Genomic DNA, 9,080 nt, shown 5'->3' with positions numbered 1-9,080 from the left:
CCTCCCCCTCCCCAACACCCACATATACACACTTCTCTCCATTACCAAATTGACAATTCCTTGATTCCTCAGGATACGCCCTATGAAACGAAGCTGCGCCATAAGTTTCTTGTTTTCCCCGGTTCGACTTGGTATCTTCTAATCAGTTATTCGATATGCAGCTCCACCACTATTTTTCGGCGCTACTGTGTAAAATTTTGATGTTGCCATGGCTGTTGCGAAAGATTTTGGGAGTGGGCCAGCTCAGAGCCGACCAAACACCATTACGTCAGATGCAGCAGTGCCACTGGCAGTTTTCCACATTGTGCTCCAGGGCCTCGCACCGGCATAACGACGTTACAGCAGAAAGGCGTTGTTGGGCCAGTTACTACACATCCAATCAATACACTTCTTATGGTCTACATGGTTACAAGCTGTGATTTGCAAGGCAAGAACGCTCTGTTCCAACATAAATTACCATTATTTTCAGTCAAAGGTGTCTTAGTCTGGTAGCTAATATTTACGAGGAGAGGTGTACGCCGCTCCTCGAGGCGACATGATGCTACAAGCAGCCACCACGAGATTTCGTCTCCAAAAACTGTGGGCCCCAGCTGCTGGTTTTGAGATCAGTGCTGTGGGCTGAGTATCTTCCAGCCTGTGGGCTAACTACAAGGTGCAACCAGCCTTCGACTATAGAAGGCAGCCGTTTCAGACCATGGCCACCTGTTGCGTCAGTTCCTTAACACCACTATGTTAAGCACACGCTATGGAAGACGTTGCACCACAGAATGTTCTAGTTTGTTCTTCCGTAAAATGTATGGATAATAGTTAAGTTTTTATGGGCAGCCATGGATCATCATCCCGACAACAATCCACCACCTCAACTCAGACCTACACATGTAGAGGGCTTCCATCTTGTCTGACAGCTTCGTGGAGAACGTGGAAAATTGATTTGACCTGTTCCTTCACTTATAAGCTAGAGAGCCTCAAGTAGTTGAAGGTGTAGACAGGGCACAACAAACTTTCAGCAGCAAATTGAAAAGTAAGAATATAGGGAAATCAGTAAAGAGAAAGAAAGTGATATTTATAGGTAGTTCCCGTGGAAGAGGTGGTGGCCAACTTTTGCAGCATGAACTAGGATCACATTACCAGGTCACCAATTTTTTTAAACCTAGTGCTGGTCTGGAGCAGGTGACAGAGGGTTTACGATCACTTTGCAAAGATTTCACTAAGGAAGACATTGTGGTTATAGTGGGAGGGCCAGGTAATAGTATTGACAGAGATCCTGGATACAGTATAGAGTGTGACCTTGCAAAGATTGCATCAGCATAGAAGCATACTAGTGTTGAGTTTGTATCTGTTCTTGGGCGCAATGACCGACCTCATTTGAATTCTTCTGTCAAGAGAGTTAGTTTGGAGTTGGAACAGCTGCTTATGTGGGGTTCAGGGTATCACATTGGTGCGGTTCCTGTTGATTCTCTCAATAGGTAGGATTATACTAGGCATGGCCTTCACCTCAACAGGAATGGGAAGAATAAACTGGCTGGGAAAATAGCAGGAAAGTTAAAGGGGGGAGGCACTGTCATGAGTGATAAAATACCAGTGGTCATAGGGTTCAGGAAAGACCATTTTTTAGGTTAGGGAGGACAGAAAGAAACCAAATTTTAAGAGAGGTTAGGAGTGAGACAAACCTTCAGTTTGAGAAAGGAACCAAAAAACATAATTCTAGCTCATAACATCAGCATTGACAGCTATTCGTTAAAAATTTTCAACGATCAACAAATATTTCAACACTAAACAACTTAATCTCAGTCAGTGTGAAATGTCAGCTATCTTTATTGCATCTAAATATTCGCAGACTGAGAAATAAAATTAATGAATTAATTATCTGCATAGATGAATTAGAGTCCTAAAAGCCAACTGACATAATCTGTCTCTCTGAATATCATGTGACCACTGGTATAGAACTTTTCAGTCTTACCGGGTTTAGGTTAGCATCTCACTTTTGTAGAGCATGATTGGAGAAAGGAGGAGTTGCCACATGCATCAGGAACTGTCATAATTTAAGAACATAGACATTCATAAATTTTTCTTAGAACAGCATATGGATGCATGTGCAACAGAAGTAGAATTTTACAAAAAATCCTTCATAATATTAAGTGTATATGGAGCACCTGCAGGTAACTTTAATCTGTTCATAAACCTCCTTGAAGTTGTACTGGCACATTTAACTACCAAAAACAAAGAAATAGTGGTTGCTGGTGATTCCAATGTAGATTTCCATAAAGACTCTCCCAATAAGAGATTATTTGAGTTAGTAACACTATCATTCAACTTAATTCCCACTGTAAAGTTCCCCACTTGGGTAGCCAATTGCTCACAAACAGCTGTTGATGGTACCTTTATAGAAAAGTCCAATGAACAAAATCCTATTACAAAACAAATAGTCAATGGCCTCTCAGACCATGACATGCAGTTCCTTCTGTTAAATGTTAATACTGAACAGGATACAAAATCTGTTAAAGCTGAGCTCAAGAGGGTAATCAATAAGCCAAAAATTGATTATTTTAGGACAATCCTCAGAGACATTCACTGGACTGATGTTTACACTGCTCATGGCATGAATGAAAAATATAACACTTTTGCTAATAAGATGCTCACCTTATTTGAATACTGTTTTCCCGCAAAACTAACCAAGGTTAGAGCAAAGTCTACAAAGAAGCCATGAATTACTCGAGGAATAAAGGTATCTTGTAAAACAGAAAGAAAACTGTATCTGTCAATCTTAAACAGTTCTGATGTTGATGCTATAGCACATTACAAGAAATATTGCAAAATATTAAAGACTATAATACGAACATCAAAGCAAATATATTACAAGGAAAAGATAGTCATATCAGATAACAAAATAAAGACAATATGGGATATAGTGGAGGAGGAAACCGGTAGAACCTGAAATGAAGGGGGACACATAGCATTAAGAGTAAATGATACATTGGTGACAGATGTGTATAGCGTTGCAGAACTTTTCAACAAACATTTTATAACTGTTACTGAAAAGATGGTGTTGTCTGGTTCTGTAGAGGCTGCTATGGAATACCTCAGACCAGACATTTCAAGTAACTTCCATAATATGAATTTGACCCTCACTACCCCAGCTGAAATAATGTCCATTATAAAATATTTAAAATCAATGACATCTAGTGGGTATGATGAAATATCAACAAAGTTAACTAAAGTATGTGATTTTGAGTTAAGTAACATATTAAGCTATCTGTGTAACCAGTCGTTTATCAGTGGAATATATCCTGAATCGTTAAGATATGCTGACGTTAAGCCACTGTTTAAGAAGGGCGATAAAGAAATGGCATCAAATTTCCGTCCAATTTCACTTTTGCCAGCATTCTTAAAAATTTTAGAAAAAGTAATGTACAGTCGGCTTTATAAGCATCTTATCTCAAATAGCATCCTGCCAAAGTCGCAGTTCGGATTTCTAAAGTATTCTGATATTGAGAAGGCTATCTACACTTACAGTGAAAATGTGTTTAATTCATTAGACAAAAAATTGCAGGCAACTGGTATGTTTTGTGACCTGTCAAGGGCATTTGACTGGGTAAATCAGAATATCCCTTTAAGTAAATTAGAATATTATGGTGTAACGGGAAATGCTGCAAAATGGTTCAAATCTTATATCTCTGGCATGAAGCAAAGGGTGTTATTAGGAAAGAGACATGAATTAAGCTATAATGCATCACCCAACAGGGAACTAATTACATGTGGGGTCCTACAAGGTCCCATTTTAGGGTCCTTACTTTTTCTTCTGTACATCAATGACCTTTCATCAGTAACATTATCACTACATGCAGTTCAGAACTTGTAAGGGGTGTCCCACAAGTATATGCCTAACATACAATGACAAGCAGATAGAAGAAGTGGACAGTGTTAAATTCTTGGAATTACAGCTTTATAATAAATTCAACTGGGAGGAGCACACCATAGGACTGCTGTAGCGTCTTAACAAATCTCTATTTGCAATGCTAATTGTGTCAGACACAGGGGATATAAACACGAAAAAACTGGGATACTATGCTTACTTTCATTCCATAATGTCATATGGGATTATTTTTTGGTGTGATTCATCAAGCCAAGCTCAAGTTTTCCTGGCACAAAAACGTGCCGTAAGAGTTATATGTGGTGTGAACTCAAGAACATCCTGCAGAAGCCTGTTTAGGGGACTGGGGATACTAACTACTGCTTCTCAATATATTTATTCCTTAATGAAATTTGTCATTAAAAATATATCACTTTTTTAAACCAACAGCGCACTTCGTGGAATCAGTACTAGAGGTAAGAATAATCTTCTTAAGGAATTAAAGTCACTTACTCTTCTACAGATAAGTGTGCATTATTCAGGAACACACATTTTCAATAACTTGTCAGCATCCATAAAAAGTTTAAAAAAATGGCTCTGAGCACGATGCGACTTAACTTCTGAAGTCATAAGTCGCCTACAACTTACAACTAATTAAACCTAAGTAACCTAAGGACATCACACACATCCATGCCCGAGGCAGGATTCGAACCGGCGACCGTAGCGGTCCCTCTGTTCCAGACTGTAGCGCCTAGAACCGCACGGCCCCCCGGCGGGCTAAAAAGCTTAACAACCAATGAAATTCAGTTTAAGAGAAGCCTAGAGGATTTATTGGTGGCCAACTGCTTCTACTCCGTTGATGAACTTCTCACTAGGACCAATTGATTTCCTCTGCACCATTTCAGTGCAGTAAAGTGTTCATTGTAAATAAGTATTGTAGTAGTTCTATTACATGTTTATTCCCTCATAAATAAATAAAACTTTTTTAAATTTCAAATTACGTGCATTAGTGTTTGTAAAATTATTCTTTCATATAGTATTCATTTAAAAAAATGAGAATAATTTCTACATGGGATCTGTGGAAAGTACATTAGCTTATTTGTTTCAGTTGTAAATATTTGTCGTGTATTACCGTTTTTCTGATATGTCCCACATCCTGGAGGACCTCCTCACTATGGATCAATTGGAATGAAAGTAAATCTAATCTAATCTAATCTAATCTTGAACCTCTATATTTTGATGTAAGAAGTGTGTGTTCCTTCCAAATTTCGCTGACAGAGGAATCTTACCAGCCACCCTCCCTGGAGACGATGACTCTCGATTACCTCAGGGTTGCAGTTTCGTCAATACACAGCATCAATATGCAGTGGATAGGTGCACTGATTGTTCTTTTTTCCCCCCTGCGAGTGTCACATCAAGTCAATACACCTTTTACCAGGTTTCAGTTCTGTTTTCATGTGTGACATGTGGCAAATAAACTCAGATGGTGTTCTGAGGATGTGTAAATATGAACGTTCTTTTTGCCTGTCATCAATGGGTGTGGCTCATTGTCTGGAAGTGTATAAGGTGTTAACCATGTGTTGATGAGTTTTGTCGAGAAGTCGGAGTTTTTTGGTAGTTTACGCCTTTTTAATGGGCAATATATATCATTTTCAGCAATAAACGTGGCTCACTACTTGTTAACACGTAAAATAATAGTCATGAGTAGCCGTTCAAGCGGAGAACTTAAGTTACAGTAAGTGTTAGGATAGAATTAGATTAAGTGTCATTGTCGTCATACTGCTTTGTTCTCCTCATTTGTTGTTTGTAAAATTTGTGGGGGATACCCTGGCGGAGAGGTTGCAAATTTCTGCAGCCTAGACCAGATGTGGAGGGAATTGCATGTGCCGATGATTTTTGTGTCTTGCAGAGTGCAACTGCCAACAGTAATTTTGTTGTAGATACTTAGGAGGTGACACAGAAAGCTACAAACAAGTCTGATTATATTGGAGATGTTTTGGGTACTGAAATGGTACAGACGCAATTTGTATTTCCGAAGAACGCAGATTCGCCACCATCTGTGACGGCACTGCATCCTCAGAAGATGGGAGGAGAAGAAAGTGGAAATGTGTTTGTAAGGTTTATGATTGGGCCGACAAGGCTTGTGCCAGTGGGTCAGGAAATTGACAAAAGTGACAAAACTTGCAGTGTACTGCGTGATGCAGGCGAAGGCTGCTGTGCAATCCCAGATCTAGATTTTCTTATCAAGCATCATGTCCAAACTGACACTCGATCACGCGCGGTGGATCTCAGGGGGATAATGTTCAAGCTGAGGAAGCTGTCACCAAGGTTCGTTTATCATGATAGGAGAAATGCGGACAAAATCACTAAGGATTAATTTGCATGATATGGTGCCACAAGGCACTGGGAAGTTGCGTTAGGTGACCGACGGTGTTGCTAACTTATACGATTCTGGACTTCGCCTACGATAGAGAGTCTTTGTTGAGTACGCAGCTTTCACTGATTGAGAGCACTTCTTTGTCAATACTCACGTTGAGACATGTAAATCCCGTCCTTGTGACTGGGAGTACGCATTTCTTGTCTGTGGAACACAGAGAGGAGAAGATAGTAATAGATTATACTAGTCAGAGGACCGCCTTCTGCCGACCTAATGTTTGAACGAGTTTTTTATTTTGTGGCTGGAGTTCTTCCATCGTCGCAGACATCTTCGAGAACCATCACTCCGACACACGGGACGCTGTACATTTGGTGATATTGATTGCTTCGGCTTATTAGGGCTATAAAGCTGAACAGCTGTGACCACGCAAGTTTCAATTCCGCTGATGATGAACATCACTGTAGATCATCTTTTAAAGTAGTGTATTCTAGTGTTTGGGACGTAGATGATATCACTCATCTCGCGTTATTTATATTAGATCGCGTAGCCATAAAAAGGGGAGATTTGGGAAGTTGATCAATAACATTAGTCAGGAAATTCATTTGTATCTCTCTATGTCCATTGCACATCGACATATAGACATTTGTAATAAATAAAGGGGTTTCAATCAACATTAGATGTATAAACAGATACATTAACATTTAGTAGTTACTAGTTCCCTTAATCACTCTTTTATTTTTATGTTGTGGTTTATATGTTAAAGAGCGATATGTTAAAGAGCAATAGTATCACCGTTAAGAGATCCTAAGATCTTCTTCAGGGAGTAGTCAGACAGGGCGAAATGTTTATTTTCGCGTTCAGTATTTTCCATTGCGCACATTAATTTTTACACCCGCCCGGAGTAGCATCTAGGAAACCACACAAATACCTCCAGGAAATAATTCCTAACACTTAAATTTATATTCGTTAATAGTTCTTTTGGTATAGGCAGTCTTCGTTTTATATCCTCTCTACATCGGCCATCAGTTATTTTGCTGCCCAATAGTACTATTACTGTCTCATTTCGTAATCATATTCCCTTAACACAACCTGATTTAACCCTCGCATTACCAAGGGGAGGAGTACTTTATGCCTACGTCTCCACAAAATTGTAATCTAGTCATGTACATTATATTTTAAAATTTTGAAAAAAATGTGTTCCGGATTTTTAATGATTTCTTCAACAAGATTCCGTAATAGTCAGTGGATGTAAAATTTCAGAACGTGTGTCATATTTATATTTTCAAGTTTAGGACCCATGTTACACATAAATATATCTGTAAAAAGTATGTTTTGAGTTAATGACAACGAAAATTAACGAAACCCGTATATATTTGTGTTGGTCATATATTAAGCCCCCCTTTTGTTCTACACGTTGTGGATAATCCGTTGGTACCGCTAGGTTTAATTCGAATACGTCACACTACCTTTCATTTAGTTCCATTGAGGGTTATCTTATAATCCGTTTCAAGGCCACTATCTATTCCGCTCAACTGTTATTCCAAGTTCTTTGCTGTCTCTGACAGAATTGCAATGTCACTGGTAAACTTCTAAATGGTTATTGCTTCTCCCTGATATTTAATTCTGTTTACAAATTTATCCTTCTATGCATTACAGCTTTTTCGGTGTAGCTGTTACCCGAATGTCTTACTCTCATCTTCAAATTGCGCAACTAGAAATCCAGCGGATGGAGTAGCAGAATTTATGTGGTTCAACAAGGTTGGTTTTTTGATTGGGTGGGGCTCTGAAATGCATGTCCAGCCTCATTATACCTCTTTCCTTTTTACCTGAGGACAGCAAAATTCGTATTTCAGTGCATATATGGCAAAAATTCAAACACTCATTTAGGACGACATGGATTCCAAAGGATTCACGTGTTACCAGTTGTGGAGCAACATGTAGGAATGTGCGACTTTCTTGTTTCAGAACATTAAATGTTATTTTTGTAACTTCCAGAAGAACAGAGTACATTGAGATAAGTATTTCTAGATCGAAAGGTAAGCCAGTTCCCTTCGAACCCACTAGCGAGAACAAAGAGAATAGACGGTTGTAGATGCAGTAAAGGGAAATGTCGTTGGAGTGTATTGTGGGATTGGAGAAGTATGAGGAAGGAAAACTGTTGTATCCTTTACATGAATTTACGCTTCTTATCTTCAGATATCATTTTTAAATGATGAATGGTGGCCAGAGGACAGTTGCTACCTCACAGTACATGTGGACAAATAGCTTTTCATCTAAGTATAATTTGAGGCGTTTATGTAAAAGTCAGATTTCAGAAGCTTCTCTGCCCTGGGGCACCTCACTCAAATACTTTAACATTGTCACTTTCCATGCCAATAGAAGGAGCAGTGTAGGTGATTCTCCAGTTCTAATTTCTTCGACGCCGCTTTGAAGAGCTACAAAAACCATTATGTTTTACAAGCTATAAAATAAACTATTACGTATAAGAATTACAGTAATAGTATAGCATGCATACCGTAAAGAGTTCTTTCATTAGCGTGATATCAGTTCCTTCAATTTGTGCTATTTCTCCATTCTCAGAGAGCTTTTCGCACAAAGACATTCTAACATTGTCATCTGCTTATTCCAGCGAGTATCGTTAGACTGGCTCAGTGATCTATCAAGAGCATTATGAAGACCACTTCTCTTTTCGTAAGTGACGCGTTCTTTCGCAACGGTCAAAAGACCATGAACTTACGGACTATTGACGCATATATACTTCGCATCAAAATTATTTCGTAGCCCTGTATTTAGCATTTGGCAGGAACAATTGAATCATGAATAATCGTGCAGTGCAACGTCAATGTTGGTATC

Source organism: Schistocerca americana, unplaced genomic scaffold, assembly GCF_021461395.2.
Source record: "Schistocerca americana isolate TAMUIC-IGC-003095 unplaced genomic scaffold, iqSchAmer2.1 HiC_scaffold_15, whole genome shotgun sequence".
Taxonomy (NCBI): Eukaryota; Metazoa; Arthropoda; class Insecta; order Orthoptera; family Acrididae; genus Schistocerca; species Schistocerca americana.
The sequence above is the reverse complement of the archived record's forward strand: the minus strand, read 5'-3'. Positions refer to the sequence as shown.